The following is a 14,986-nucleotide window of genomic DNA, read 5'->3' as shown; positions in this document are numbered from 1 at the left end:
TATAACTGCTCACCCAGGGTGCTTGGGGTGGGGCCTGGCATGGAGCAGGCCACTGACACCCACATTCATCTGTCTCATCACAGGGGTTGCCTGTAAGCATACAGCGCTGTAGTTTCCTGGACGTCACCTTTTCCCTTGTTGGGAAATTGAGACACAATTTCCCTGCCTCCAGCCTTCTAGCATTTCTCCCAGACTCCTCCCAGATATCTTGGGCCTTGGGGCAGTGACTCTGCAGTGAACTTGGGTGTCTTTTCAGGGCTGGGTGCTCCTCTTTGGACCCTAGACACTCAAGAGCCCCTAGAGACTGGCCTCTCCTTTCCCCTTTCGGACTTCAGCCCATGGACCCAACCCTCCTGTATCTGGGGGGGTTCCCTCTCTTTGTGCAGAATGTGGGATGGGAGGCCTGTTATTCTTTCTTCTGTCAACGTGACAAGGAGGGCACTTTGCCCTGCCTTTGGAGTCCACCCTGAACTAAAGACTGTGCAATGGAAAAAAGCCTTTTCTGTTGAGCCTAGAGATCCTTCTGTAAGCCTGGGCCAGTTTATGACCATCAGCTCTTCTTAACCATCAGGCCACTGTAAGAGCTGTGCAGCATTTGGCAAACATTTTGGAGCCTGTTCCCCATCGCAGCCCCTGAGCCCAGTGCCAGGGGACTGCGATGGCTCCCACCTGCCCTGGGAGAGCTGCGTTTCCAGGAGGAAGCCTGCATGGACAGAGAGAATGCCGACAGCACGGCGCTCAGTATGACAGGCTGTGCACCAGCGAGCCTTTCTGGTCCCCGCGTCCCTTTCCTGATGCACAGGTTAGCACCGTGTGGCATTTGCTCCAGCTGGGCTTCCCTGGAAGCTGTTTGGCGCACCTCATCCCCACATTTTACCCCTGACAACACTGAGCCCCAAGAAAGTGACGGCACCCCAGGTCCCCGGCAAGTCGGACTCTGGGCTGAGAACTGGAGCCTGAGCCTATTTCTCTGATCTTCCACCAGCCCCCCCCCCCGGTCTTCTCTCTCACCCTGCCTCCCAGCCAAACCATTTATGGGAGGCATCGTAAACCTTCCAAACATCTCTTAATTCCCTGTATTTCCTCCGCCCACAAGAGTCAAGCAGTGTCATCTCTCACTTGATCATTTCAGTGCCTCTGCACTGCTCCCCTCTCAGGTCCTCAGGGAAACCAATGGGATCCTATAAAAATGCCGTTGTTGATCAGGGCAACTTCTTGCTTAAGAACTCTCAATGGCTTCCTATTGTTTTTCAAAAAATTCCTTAAACTTTTTATTTTGAAATAATTGTAGATTTGCGTGCAATTGCAATAAGTAGGAAACATCCTGTGTAGCTTTTGAAACCCAGTTTACCCCCACGGCAATATCTTGAATCACTGTTCCTTGATGCTTTTAACATGAAGTTGGAGATCATTATTCTAGTTTAGCCCTGGAGTCAGAGAGATGTGGATTCAGATTCTGGCCTTGACAAGCTATTTTGCCTCTCTGAGACTCAGGGTTTTGGGAGTATAAGATTTATAATAAAGATACTCAGCTCAAAGAGTTGCTTGAGGTTTAATGAGATAATATACACAAAGAGCTTAAAACAGAGGCTGGCATATTGATTGGCACTTGATAAATGGTAGAATGGCCTGGAATGATCTGTCCTCTACTTCCCTCTTCCTGTCCATGATCCCTCTTGCTCTGTCTGCTCAAACTTACCTTCTTTCTGATTCCTCCTCTTGTCCTTTTCCTACCCTACCCCAGGACCTCTGCACATGCTGTTCACATTCCTTCTCTCATTATGCTGTGTGTGTTGTATTCTCCCTTACAGGTACTGATTTTAGCATATAAACATCTAACGATATTTACTTTTATTTGTTATTATTCTCCTCCACTAGACTATGAGTCCACGAAAGTCACCATAATGTTTGTTTTCCTCACCATGGTATCCTTAGCACCCCGCAGATGGTCAGGCCTTGAGGAGGGACCAATACATACATTTTTCATCTGAGTCAATGAGCAAATGGCATGGGTGGATGGGAAGAGAAGGTGATGGTGGCAATGGCGGTAGAGATTTTATTGTTGTTGTTTTAGTTGCTAAGTTGTGTCCGATTCTTTTGCAATCCTGTGGACTGTATCCTGTCAAGTTCCTCTGTCCATGGGATTTCCCAGCCAAGAATACTGGAGTGGGTTGGCATTTCCTTCTCCAGGAGATCTTCGCAACACAGGGATCAAACCCAGGTCTCCTGCATTGGCAGGTGGATTCCTTATCACTGAGCCACCAGGGAAGCCTGGAGATTTTATTAGCAAACATTTATTGAATGATTATTGTATGTCTTGCAATATGCTCAATATGGTGTGAATTCTCTCATTTAAATCACTTACATTTAAAATAACCCCCATCATTCTCTATCCAGCTTTAGTTTTTTTCTTGGTTATTTATCACTGCCTGATATTATATGTTTATTTAGTATCTGATTTCCTCAGTAAGGTAAACATCACAAGCTCAGAAATTTAGTTTTGTTCCCTACTGTGTCCCTGAAGCCTAGAACAGTGCCTGGTACTTAGTAGGCGTTCAGTGAATATTTGTGAAATGAATGAATGCACACATGAAATATATGAGTCAGTCACAATTATTACCCCTTCCTCACTTTAAACATGAGAAGATGGAAGCTTGGAGAAGTTAGATACCTGGTCCAGGTGAAGGCCAGAGCTGGGTCCTCTGACTGCAAACCTCTGTGATGTTGCACCCCATCAAGTTACACTGTGATGCTTTCCAACTTTGGGTTCCCCCCAATGGATCCTGAGACCAGGATTCTAGCTTGAGTAGCTTACTTGTGAGGTGACTCCAGGAAACCAGGCGGGGCTAGGAAGGGGAGACAGGGAAGGGATGAGAAGGAGGCCGGCAAAGTGTCCTCATTAAATCATTCACCCCGGGGACCAGCAAAGCTGACTCCCACTGAGGTGACCTGGGAGCTGGTGGAGACCGGCGACCTCAGAGTTATCCTGCCTGCCATGTGTGGGGGCCGCAGAGCTCACAGCCCAGCTCCCGTCAGCAGCGGGGTGGGGTGGGGGATGGCCCTCCAGCCTGTCTGCCTTGCCTCGCGTGTGGGCTGGCACTCCCACAGTCAGGCAGAAGTTCTTAGCAAGGACTTTGCATTTGCCGTGGGGACGCAGTGGGGCACTACCAGCACCTTTTTCAGATGCCACTCAGACTCTCACCCTCAAAAGGTTGCTGTGTTTTCTCCCAAGCTGACATTTAAAGACCACATATTTATAGGAGAGAAGGCCTTCCTCCTCCCTCCCCCGGGCTTGGCAGCTCTCCTCACGCACACCCTCTTGCCTCTCATTTCCTGGGGCCCTACTATCCTTCCAGGTCTGGTGTGGATCCCTGTCCTAGGTCCAGCCTGGAGGAAACCCCAGAGATTACTTGCTGCACCTTCTGACTCTGTGAGGGCGTTCAGTGGAGCTCGGTAGGAGGGTCATCCCTGGCAGGACTGCAGTCAGATTCCTATCCTGCCCTCCCAAATCCTGCCAACACATCTGGTCTCTCTGCTCCGTCACCATCCATAGCTGTGGCCTGAGAACCCTCCTCTCCCTCCCCAGCTTGTGCTGCAGTTCCTGCCCTGACTGGGGTTTCCTGCCTCCAACTGCATTAACTTTCCCAGCAGCCACCCTGGCGTTTATTAAGCCTATGGTCAAGACCCTGATGCTGGGAAAGATTGAAGGCAGGAGGAGAAGGGGACGACAGAGGGCGAGATGGTTGGATGGCATCACCTACTCAAAGGACATGAGTTTGAGCAAGCTCCGGGAGTTGGTGAAGGACAGGGGAGCCTGATGTGCTGCAGTCCAGGGGGTTGCAAAGAGTTGGACATAACTGAGTGACTGAACAACAACAATAACAAGGAGGAATAGACTTGTCCCTCCTGGCCAGGCTGGTCCACAGTCAGCTCAAGAGTCATTCTCTTTCACAGAGACATGGAGTTGAACATGTTTCCATTGTCCGATTTTGCTTTGCTGAGCATTTGGGTTTGGGTCTATCCCATTTCCTTGATCCCCTCCCATCCCACCAGCCCCTCTTGAGGAAAAGGATTCATACACATTCATCTCTGAATCCTGCACATTGTGCAAGGACCCGGCACACACATCAGATAAACAGATGGATGAGTGCACAGGTGGGGCCAATGACTGCACAGCCGTCATCCTTCCTGCCTCTCTGCCCATTCTCACTTGACACACCCACGCTGCATCCACCTCAGACCCCTCACCCCACATTCTCATGCCCCGTCTCTCTCGTCTCTCTCTGACATGAGCCCTTGACATGCTCCCTTGTCCCCTTAGAAAAATCCTTGTGCGGATGGAGAAGAGGCCCATGATCTGGCTCTTCCTTCTTCGAGATTAGCGCCTTCACTTCCACAACTGCAAAATGAGAATACGAAAAGGGTCTGAGGTCTGGTTCCCCAGAAGCAGAGCCTGGGATGGGCATGCTTGTGCTTGGAATTTACTGAGGGAGTGCTCCCAGAATAACCTGCTGGGGAAGGATGAGGGCAGGACAGGGAAGGGAAAGGCGCTTGGCAAATGTGGGTTCAGGGTTCAGGACAAGTCCACCCTCAGCCTCAGCCCTTGGGGAACCCTGGGGGGTGACTTGCACCATATAGGCTGTTGCTACCTAGTGGTTCCCATCGGCCACGGACCATATCCTCCAGAGAAGGGCGCAGGTGTGAGAAGCCAGCCCCCAGAGAGCCAGGGGCTGGGCATACCTGCCAGGTGGAGAGCAGGGTGGCATGCCAGAAGCACCTGCTAACAAATACCTGCCTGCTAGACTCATTGGGAGGATGAAATCAGGCTATTCAAAATTCTAAGAACAGTAATCGACACTTTAATAGAGTTCAGTGACTGTTTCTGTCATTGGTCCTCTTGCTTCAAAATCCAGTAAAATTCCACCTCCAAAGTCTTCCTCACTGGCTGTCTTGAGAATTAATCATCTCTTCCCCTGCTGCCTCAGCATGGGGTGTTTTTCCTTCTCATTTAGGTTTTAAAACGGCACAAATAAAACATGGGAGATTGTTAGTGTAAAAGATTCTGGCAGAGCCTGAAACATACAGGGGATACACAGAATGTTTCCTCTGCCCTCCCAATCTTCCCCAGAGAAACCCCGCTTGGTGGCACTTTGTGCTTCAGGTGTTATCGATCAACCTGCCCTGTATTTGGGGAGTTGGGTTTTCTCAGCTGCATTTAGAGACCCTTAATGGGAGGGAGCTGGCTTGCCATTTCCTCTCCCCTGCTCAATAAACAGTTTGCTTAGCCCAGAGTTGCTGCTGGAGCTTCTAGAGGACAGGATGGGGTGGGGCAGGAGATCTTCAGCCTTCTCTCCTTGGAGATTCCGACCCTGACCTGAGTCAGTCCAGCAATCTCCTTAGAGATTCTGGAAGCAAATTCTCCAGGTAGATGAGACAAAAATCTGTCCAAGAGGATGCAGTTTTAGAAAGGTGGCTTCTGTCTGTTGAAGACCTTGCTCATCGATTTATTCCAGTCTCCCCTGGACTATCATTTGGTGTGTGTGTGTGTTGAATGACTTCTACTGTGACTAAAAATAGTAAGACATGGTCATTGTGGGGAATTGGGAAATAAAAGTCGGCTTCAATCTCCTCCCAGCAAAATCACTTTTGAGGGGCTTTCACATGGTCCCAGGATCATGCAGTCTTGGGTCACTTTTGCTCTGGCCCCTGCCTCACAACAGACCCCCGGGAGACCCATGCTTCTTTCTCTTCTTGTTGCGAACTCAGAGGTGACGTGCCCACCCGCTCGCCAAGCGTCAGTCACCTCCCGGTCTCTTCGTCTCTTCTTCCCGGTCCGGTAGAGGGAAGTGGTCGTTTCCCACCTTATTTTGCTGTTAGTTCCGTCACTCAAGAAGTCTTCAAGTTGCAGGAAGGGCCCTATTTTTAGTGGAGTGGGACTTCTGGGCGTCCAGATTGCCAAAGCTCGCTCGCTACCAGATGCTCTTCTGTGTTGTCACTGGAACCCCGTGTCCTCACTTGTCACATGCTTGTCACCTCACATAAACTTTGCCACAGCTGAGCAATTCCCCCCTTCTCCCCCACCCATTCTCAGATAAGGAAACTGAGGCTCAGTGAACAGAGGGGGGTTGTCTAGGGTTCCATGTGCCCCCCTGACCCCCTCCCCATCCTGTCCTCTCCACTCCCATGACCCTGTGTGCGTCTTAGGTGGACATGAATGTATTCTGGGGGAGAAAGAAGGGGCCTGTGTGCCTGTGTGTAAATAGATAACATTGATCTTTCTCCTGCTAATCCAGAGGTCATAAGCTGCCAGCCTGCTGGCCAAAAAACCTACCACAGCTATATTGTGTTTGCTCCTCACAGAGTTTTAAATTTTTTAAAAAACTGTTGATGATATTTACAGATAAAGAGTATGAGCCTAAAAATCCAGATGTCCAGCTTATCTAGAAAAAAAAAAATAGAAAACTGGCAATTTAGACTCACATCCCGGCTTGGCCATGGTCAGGTGGAGCTGAGTGGTGGCTGTATCCATTTGACTGGGCAGATTGCCACAGTCCCCACCACTCCTTATTACCTCCCCCAGTAGAGCCAGTGTCAGCTCCTATTTGTCACTGCACAAACACTGCTGCTTTTTCTTATTGGGAGATTCCAGAGGCGAGAGCTGTTAAGTCCTAACCAGCCCACCTCACTTAGTATTGCTGGGCCTTATAGGAATTCTCAGGCTTCCCTGGTAGCTCAGCTGGTAAAGAAGCTGCCTGCAATGCAGGAGACCCCGGGTCGATTCCTGGATCGGGAAGGTCCCCTGGAGAAGGGATATGCTACCCATGCCAGTATTTTTGCCTGGAGAATCCTCCTGGGGAGAGGAGCCTGGCAGGCTACAGTCCATGGGGTCGCAAAGAGTCGGACACGACTGAGCGACTACGCGCAGCACAGCGCATAGGCGTCCTCTCCCCAGTCCTTCGAATCCCTACCAAGTCAGCTTTGTAAATCCCAGGGCCTTAGCACACAATAGGTGTGAAGAATAACAATAGCTACTGTTTTTTGGGGGGGTATGTGTTTACCTTGGAGAAGGCTATGGAATTTATCACCCTTTAAATAAACATAAAGGTAGGAAGGACTTCCCAGGTGGCGCTAGTTGTAAAGAACCCGCCTGCCAATGCAGGAGACATGGGTTCAATCCCTGGGTCGGGAAGATCTTCTGGAGAAGGAAATGGCAACCCACTCCAGTATTCTTGCCTGGAGAATCCCATGGACAGAGGAGCCTGGCGGGCTACAGTACTTAGGGTCACAAAGAGTCAGACACAACCGAGAAACTTAGCACGCACACAAATAAACTAACAAGCTCAGAAAGGTCGAGGGCATGTTCAAGGTCACCCAACTGATGACTTTTGTCATTAGGACTTTTGTGGTGGCCCTTACTTTTGCACTGAGTTGCCTCACCTTTTGCAGCTTTTCACACCTATCCCTTTTGCCTTTCAACTCAACTGCTGGTTTCTGAAGGTTTCATAAAAGAAATAGTAACTGAAGCTGAGCCTTGACACTATGACTGGACAGGAATTGATTGAGAGAAGGAGAAGGGCATTTCCATCCAAGGAGCAGAACACAGAGAGAGATGTGGTATGGGGCTAAATACACATCACGGGGGGTGCTGGGAACCAAGGTGGGAACGGAGCAGAAAGGGGTCTTGGGGCCAAAGCAGGAAACCTGGAATGGCAGTCTGAAGCTCTGGAACTTCTAAGAGCACTGGGGAGCTATGGAAGGTTTTAGAGCAGAAGCAGCCATGAACCATGTCTGGCGTCATGAAACCTAGTGTGACAGCTGGATGCAGGCAGACAGGAGAACTGTGAGAATCCACAAGAGAGGTGTTGGGGCCCTTCAACAGGTTCCAGGGGGAACTGTGGAGGCCCCCTCAATGAGGACTTGGAGATGGGAGAGCCTGAGCTGGTCACCTGGAGGCCCGTGGTGCCGTTCACTGGGATGGGAAAGGTGGGGTGTCCGTGTGGAGATGTCCTCTGGGCACCCACGGGAGAGGGCAGGCCTGCAGCAGGAGATGCAGTGACGCCTGCCAAGCCAAGTTGGAGCAGTGAGAACGGAGCGCTCTGAGCCAAGAGCCTGGAGACATGTCCTCTCACACCTGCCGGATTTCCTTTTGCTCGGTGGCCTCCCTGGCCCCCTCTCTTCCCTCTACACCTAAGCCCCTGAGAGTGAATATTCTCTGCCCCATCCTAGGGCTGCAGAGCACAGGCCATTGTGCATTTGGCCCCTGCAAAGGGTAGCAAGATTCCAGCCATTCCTAGGAAGCAGGCTTTCCAGACACCCAGAGCCCAGGGTCTCCCCAGGCCCTAGCTCCTGTTTCAACAGGCCAAAGCCTGGGGGTGGGTGGGTGGTTACCAGGGTCCTGCCCTCCCTGCCCCTGCCCCACGGGGGGCCCCTCTTCTCTCTTCCTGTGAGCAGAGCAGTGCATTTGGCTTTTTATAAAGCCGATAAATAAATAAGCAAGCGGGCATGATTAATTGATGGCATGGAGCAGACCCAGGCGCTGGGAGTCAGGTGGCCCAGCTTCCTGGTGGAGCTAGGCTTTTCAGCGACCTGGGGCCTGTGCCAAGGAGGGGAAGCCTGCTTTGGGGAAGTGCTTCAGTGTGTGCCTGGGGCAGCCACCTTTCTCCTCGTCTGCACGGCCTCCTCTAGGCCCTAGGCCGCGCCAGGGCTGGAGGCTGGGGGCCAACAGGTGCCCGTGCCCTACCCCCATCTCGTCTCCCAGTCTGAGTGCCCTAGGGCTAAACACCCCAGGATTGCTCCAGCCAGCCCTCTCCCCCAAAGCTAGGTCTCCCCGTATACCCCGTCCACACCTCAGTAATCCCACACTGCATGACCCCAGCCTTCGGTTCCTGTGTGTTGGGAATGGGGGATTGGGGTACCCTGACCCAGGGGAAAGGGTTCCTCCAAGGGTCAGGCTGATGGGCGGGGGCGGTAAGGAGCTGGTGTTGATGGAGATACCTGACGACGGAGCCCAGGGAGAGGCAGGACACCCGCTCCCTGGGCCCCGCAGCGCGCGCGCGGGGGAGGACGCGGGCTGGACCACGAGCTCCGGGTCCCGCAAGGCGCTCTCCGTGCGGAGTTTGGGGAGGGCGAGGGGGAGCGCGCGGAGGAGGAGGGAGCGGGAGGGGAGGGAGAAAGGGAGGGAGGCGGGCAGAGCGCAGTGCAGCGGCAGCAGAGGCGACGGCGGTGGGAGGGAGGCGGGCGGGCGACGGCGGGGCGGCGGGGCGAGGCGAGCGCGGGGCAGCGGCGGCAGAGGAGCCGCAGCCGCAGCGGGGCCGGGCCGGGCCGGGCGCGCACCAGCGGCAGCGGCAGCGGCAGCATCTCGCTCGCGGAGCCGGCGCAGGTGAGGCAGGGGCGGCCGGGCCCGGGGCTCTGGGCCTCCTCCCCTCTCCTTCGGTCTCTCTCTTCCCCCCGTCTGGCTTCCCTTCCTTGGGCGCTCGTCCCCGGAAACCGCTGCCCGGCCAGAGCCCGAGCCGGAGCGCGTCCCGGGTCCACTCGCCCCGCGGAGGCAGGCGCCTTGTCAGCGGTGACCTTGAGCGGGCAGCCGGCGCGGGCGGGGCTGGCCGGGGTGGGCGCCTGCGGACCCGGCGCCAGCAGGCGCGGGGAGGGGGCGCGCCGTCCGCCTGCTGCGCGCAAACTTTCCGGGGCTCCGAACAGCCCCGGAACTGGGGGTGGGGGGCGTCCAAGGCGTTAGAACCCCCCCCCGATTTCTTCCTTCACAGCTGGCTCTGACTTCTCTGCCTGGCTTCTCCCCAGTATTGCGGGGTCCCCCCTTTCTCCAGGTCCGGATATCTGCAGGCTCGGGACAGGAGCGGAGCTGTGGATGTTGACCTGGGGCTGGGGGCTTCTCTCCTCCGCAAAGGCGGTTTCGGAGCAGGACCCTCTGCCAGGTGCTCTCTGCATCTCCGGCCTTGCTCTTCCCTGGCGCCCCTCACCCTGCTCGCAGCCCCTCCCCAAGCAGCAGGAGTCCCCCACCTGATGGCACAAGGGCTCCAAAGCCCCACACTCTTGTCAGGCTCTCAGATCTGCAGCTTGATTTTCCAGTCCCGCGTCAAAGGGTCCTTGAGAAAGAGGGCTCGGGCAGGTACCCCACCTAGGGCCCCAGAGTGGATCAATATGTTTCCATATACCTGGACTCACCCGGGGCCTGCTCATCCTGAAGCCCTGTGGTCTCAGGAGGAGACTGTGTCCTGGCCATCGGGTGCGTCTTAGCATCCTAGAACGTATTCTTGAAGATGAGAGGTGAGGCCCAGAGAAGGTGATCCAACCTCAAGGTCGCACAGCCAGCCTGTAAAAGGAGCAAGAACTGGGCTTTTTTTTTTTTTTCCAAAAAAGGTTGAGAGGGAAGGATAGTACTCCTGTTTGGTTCCTACACCTGGGGGATTTGGGCCCTGTCTCTTACTAGCTGTGTGACCTCTGACAAGTCAATTCCCCTCTGACTCTCTTTCCTCATGTGTAAAATGGGGGTAGCTACCTCCCAGCGCTGTTCCGATGATTGTGTTAATCTTATTAAAGTTCTTACCACCATGCATAGTGCATGGTCTGTGTCCAAAAAATTTTTGGCTACCAACATGTGAAATTTCCTTTCTGGGCTCAGAAGGGAAGAAACGTTCCCATCCTCTCCAGTCTGCTCCGGCACCTAGATTTCGGTGGCTCTGTGGGCTGCTAGGGGGCAGCACCTGCCGGAACCCTGAACCCTTGTGCCCTGTGTGGAATGTTTGGTGGTGGCAAGAGTCCCAGACCCTCAAGAGCTCTCTGGACCTACTAGTTTGGCTACTGTAGGCTGTGGTTTCTTGCTGCTTCCATGTCGAGAATAGTCGCTAATTTCTAGCTGGGAGATGATGACGGGGGCGCCCTGCTGCAGTCCCAGGAGGATCACCCCCCCTCTCACTCCACAGTCTCATGGGCGAACATCAGCCTCACCTTCTCCATCTGACCCACTCTTCTCTCTACCTCTGTGCGATGTCATTCCTTCCCTCAGAGGTACTATTGGCAGCAGAGGAGACTAGGCAGGAAGAACTCATTCATTCATTCCCTTGCCTAGCCTTGAGTCATGCCTTCTCTGAGTCAAGGGGTGCTTGGAAGTACTGAGAAATATCAGCCATATGTTGTAGTTATGAAGCTCCTACCAGGTGCCAGGCACCTCCTGGTCCCTGGAGACACATTCATTCATTTGACACATTTTTATTAAATACTTAATATGTGCTAAGCACTGTTTAGTGTGCCAGGGAGACATTGGTAAAGAAGATAGACCTGGTCCCAGTTGTCTAGGGTGACCATGTAATTTGCTGTCCAAGCTGAGATAATTTTGAGAATGAGAGAGGGCATTATTAATGATAACACCAGAACCGCGGACATAAACAGGCACTGTCCAGCCAAGCCAGGTTGCATGGCGATCCCGTGACCTCGTATTTATACACCAGTGTTCATGGAGAACTGTTAATGTTTTTTTTTGAGCTTGCTTTTTGCCAGGCTCTGTTATGCCCTTTCAAGTTATCTGATTTAATCCTCCCGGGGCTGTGAAGCTGCTGTTACCATCTGCATGCAGCTGGTTAGTGGTGGGGCTGGAACCCCTTCTGCTACTTAACTGCTGAGTCGCAGTGCCTCCCCAGAGATGGACAAGACCCAGGGCCCACGGGCACTCTCACTCTATCAAAGAAGCTCACAGATGCCTGTTAGGAACACAGATGCTGTAATAGGTGTGCCACAGGGGCAGACGGAGGCACAGATTTTGCCTGAAAGAGTCTGAGGCAGCTTTCTGAAGGACAGAACCTTTGAGCTAGAGCTTGAAACCTGAATTAGGATTTTGATGGACTGTTCGGTTAGGGGCAGAGCATTCCAGGCCTAGGTAACTGAGGCTTTGAGGTGTACGGTATGTGAACTGTTTGGAGCTACCATCCCCCAAATAGGTCTGGACCTAACTGTGACAGGACAAGAGTTAGGTCTGAAACAGCAGAGCCAGCGAAGATTGCGTCCAAAGCTGGTGTGCTGTGGCGTTTTACAAGGATCCTCTGAAGATGTGACTATTCTAGAGGCAGGCGGTAGAGAGAGAATTGGTTGTGCTGGTTTTCCCTTTGACAGGAATTTTCTGTAACCCAGTCTATACTATGGATTGCCTGCAAGGTCAGGGAAATCATTTTGTTATGTAGAACCACTGCAGAAGAATCTTACCAGCATCTATCGCAGCAGAAAGGTTTCACCAGGCAAAGTGATTGCCGGCAAGAGGAATATTAACCTACTTAAGGGACACAGTGTTTAGTAGCATCATTTGCAAATAAGAAATGTGCTCATTATAAGTTAAATCTTTTCTGTTTGCTCAGTCACGTCCAGAATAGTAGAACTTCCTCCTCTCGCCCCTCCTCTCCTTGTTACCCCTGTCACCATAGAAATCTGCAAGTCATAAAATTGAATTTCTTTAGTAATATAGAAAATTATAACAAAGTCTTATTTCTCAGACTTTTCACTAATTCAGACTGGCCTCCTTTCCTCTCCCTGCCAAGGAAGTGTAATTATTAGCTGTATAGTATCTAAAACTTTGAATCCATTAGCAGAGAACAGTAGAAGAAAAGGGAGTCAACTGTTGGGGCCTTGAATTTGGAAAATCAGACTAGGAAGATTTGGTAAGCAGGAGAGCTTGACGGATGTCAGGGAAGGGGAAGGAGCAGGGCCAGCTGGGCGTGTGATCTATGTAATGACGCGGGATTCTGTGGTGCGAGGGGACCCACAACTTGATTCGATGATCACATATTGAAATTCTTAATAACTTTTGAACAGGGAAGTCCGCATTTTCACTTTGCACTACATCCTACAAATTATGTAGCCCATCCTGGGAGGGAGAGAGGAAGAGAGAAAGGGTGGGAGTCGGGAACACAGCAGGGAAAAGATAGAGATGGGGAAAGAGAAAAGCAAGTAACATTTCTAGAGCCCCTGCCACGTGCCAGATGCTATGTGAGATCACTTACCTTGTTTCTCTACTTTAGTCTTCCTGACAATCCTATGAGGTGGGTGATGTCGTCCCTGTTTGAAAATGTAGATTTTATGTGAGTCAGGCTTGGTAGGGGCTTCCCTGGTGGCTCGGTGGTAAAGAATCCGCCTGCCAACGCATGAGACGTGGATTTGATCCCTGGGTCAGGAAGATCCCCTGGAAAAGGAAATGGCAACCCACTCCAGTATTCTTGCCAGGGAAATCCCATGGACAGAGGAGCCTGGCGGGCTACAGTCCATGGGCTCACAGAGAATCAGACACGACTTAGCGACTAAACAACAAAGCAACAGGTATGGTAAGGCCAATAGATCAGGAGACGACTGCCATTGAAAAGACAGTTTGTGACTCGCAGTCCCCCAAGAGGACAGGGCATGTCGTGTTACGAGAGGCCACATGGGAAGCACCAGGGTCAGCCAGGAAGCCAAGGGAGCTTCCATGGAAAGGAACAGGCGAGACAGAGGAAGCAGGTTTAGGATTGGCTCGTTAGAGTGATTTCAGCAGGCTGGAGGATATAAGGCCTGCCGGGAGTTGTCTGGTACCCGGCCCCAGGGTGATTAGGACAAGCAGAGTTGCAGGAGCTCCCTGAAGGAGGCAGTAGGGAGGCTCATGGGAGGCTGCCCACGCTTTCTCTGCCCTTTCCCACCTGTCCTCACTCCAGCAGGTCATAAAACTAGGATATCCTTTGAAGAGTTCCTGGGCGAACTCCTTGATTTTGCAGAAAAAAAATGAAAAGATGGGCCCAGAGAGGGAAAGCAACTTCTCCAAGGTCACACAGCATTTGAGGGATCTGAACTAGACCGATGAATTCATGTCTCCTGTCACCTGAACTACTACTTTTTTCTGTTTTTTTTCTAGAGCAGAATTAGGACTAAGCCAGATCCACCAAACTGAGCATGTCAGGGTCTGAGTTCCTGTCTCGCTAAGTGCCTGTAACAGTAGGTGCTTAACGCACAATTGTATCAGTTTCCCAGGGCTGATGTCACAAATTAACAAGCTGGAACACTTGAAATGTCAGAAATCTATTCTCATACTGTTCTAGAACGGCTTCCAAGGTGGCTCAGTGGTAAAGAATTGGTCTGCCAATGCAGAAGAGGGTTTGATCCCTGGATGGGGAAGATACCCAGGAGGAGGAAATGGCAACCCACTCCAGTATTCTTGCCTGGAAAATTCCATGGACAGAGGAGCCTGGCGGGCTACAGTCCATGGGGTCGCACAGAGTTGGAGACGACTGAGTGAGCAAGCAAGACAGTTCTAGAGGCTAGCAGTCTGAAATCAAAGGGCCGGCAGAGCCATGAACCTTCTGAAACCTGTAGGAAAGCTTCTGATGGTTTCCAGCAATCTTTGCTGCTCGTAAGCCTGTAACTGCATGACTGCTATCTCTGCTGGTGTCTTCACACAGCTGGCCCCCCACTCTGTCTGTGTCTCATTTTCACATCTCTCTGTCCTTATAAGGACAGCAGTCATATTAGAATGGAGCCCACCCTCACTGAGGATGACCTCATCTAAGCTTGATCACATCTGCAAAGACCCCGTTTCCAAATAAGGTCACATTCACAGGTACAGGGTTAGGACTCCAGTGTATTTTCAGGGAGGACAAAGCCTCATGCACAACGGCAGTGAACCAGACTGCGTGAATGTGAATGATTTGGGCCAAGAATGAACTCCTCTCTGCCCCAAGGTTAATACCAGCTCTGAAGAATTGAACGTTCTTTAGAAGGAGCAAATGACAACTGTTTAGTCCACACTGACAGAGAAAGCAGTCCCAGGCATACACAGGAGCATCTCCACCTGAGCCATCCTGCTTGCCCCCCGTCCTGACGCCATCACTTTCTATTCGTGTCTCTGGCATCCTGGGGGAGTTGAGCGGCTTCAGTCCCGTTTCCTCATCTGTGAGACAGGATACCAACAGTGCCTACCTCAGGGGTGCTTTCCTGAGGAATGAGAGGAATTAAGACGAGTGATTCT

General features: G+C 52.1%; 1 long non-coding RNA gene across 7 annotated transcripts; it reads right to left on the bottom strand.

Moving 5' to 3' along the window:
- Positions 1-1,258: 1,258 nt before the first annotated feature.
- Positions 1,259-13,952, bottom strand: LOC145519776 (uncharacterized). Of its 7 annotated transcripts, XR_014063906.1 has the most exons (6): positions 13,665-13,952; positions 12,999-13,177; positions 10,177-10,324; positions 4,249-4,399; positions 2,672-2,846; positions 1,259-1,427 (listed from the first exon to the last, which is right to left on the bottom strand). It is a non-coding gene; the product is annotated as an uncharacterized LOC145519776 (long non-coding RNA). The 7 variants fall into 7 exon arrangements; XR_014063909.1 differs by lacking the exon at positions 4,249-4,399; XR_014063905.1 differs by lacking the exon at positions 1,259-1,427 and having other exon boundaries at positions 1,537-2,846.
- Positions 13,953-14,986: the final 1,034 nt, after the last annotated feature.

This window comes from Giraffa tippelskirchi, chromosome 9, assembly GCF_054371585.1.
Source record: "Giraffa tippelskirchi isolate mGirTip1 chromosome 9, T2T-mGirTip1v1.2.pri, whole genome shotgun sequence".
NCBI classification, from domain to species: Eukaryota; Metazoa; Chordata; class Mammalia; order Artiodactyla; family Giraffidae; genus Giraffa; species Giraffa tippelskirchi.
Note: the sequence above shows the minus strand (reverse complement) of the source record. Positions and strands in the feature narration are given on the sequence as shown.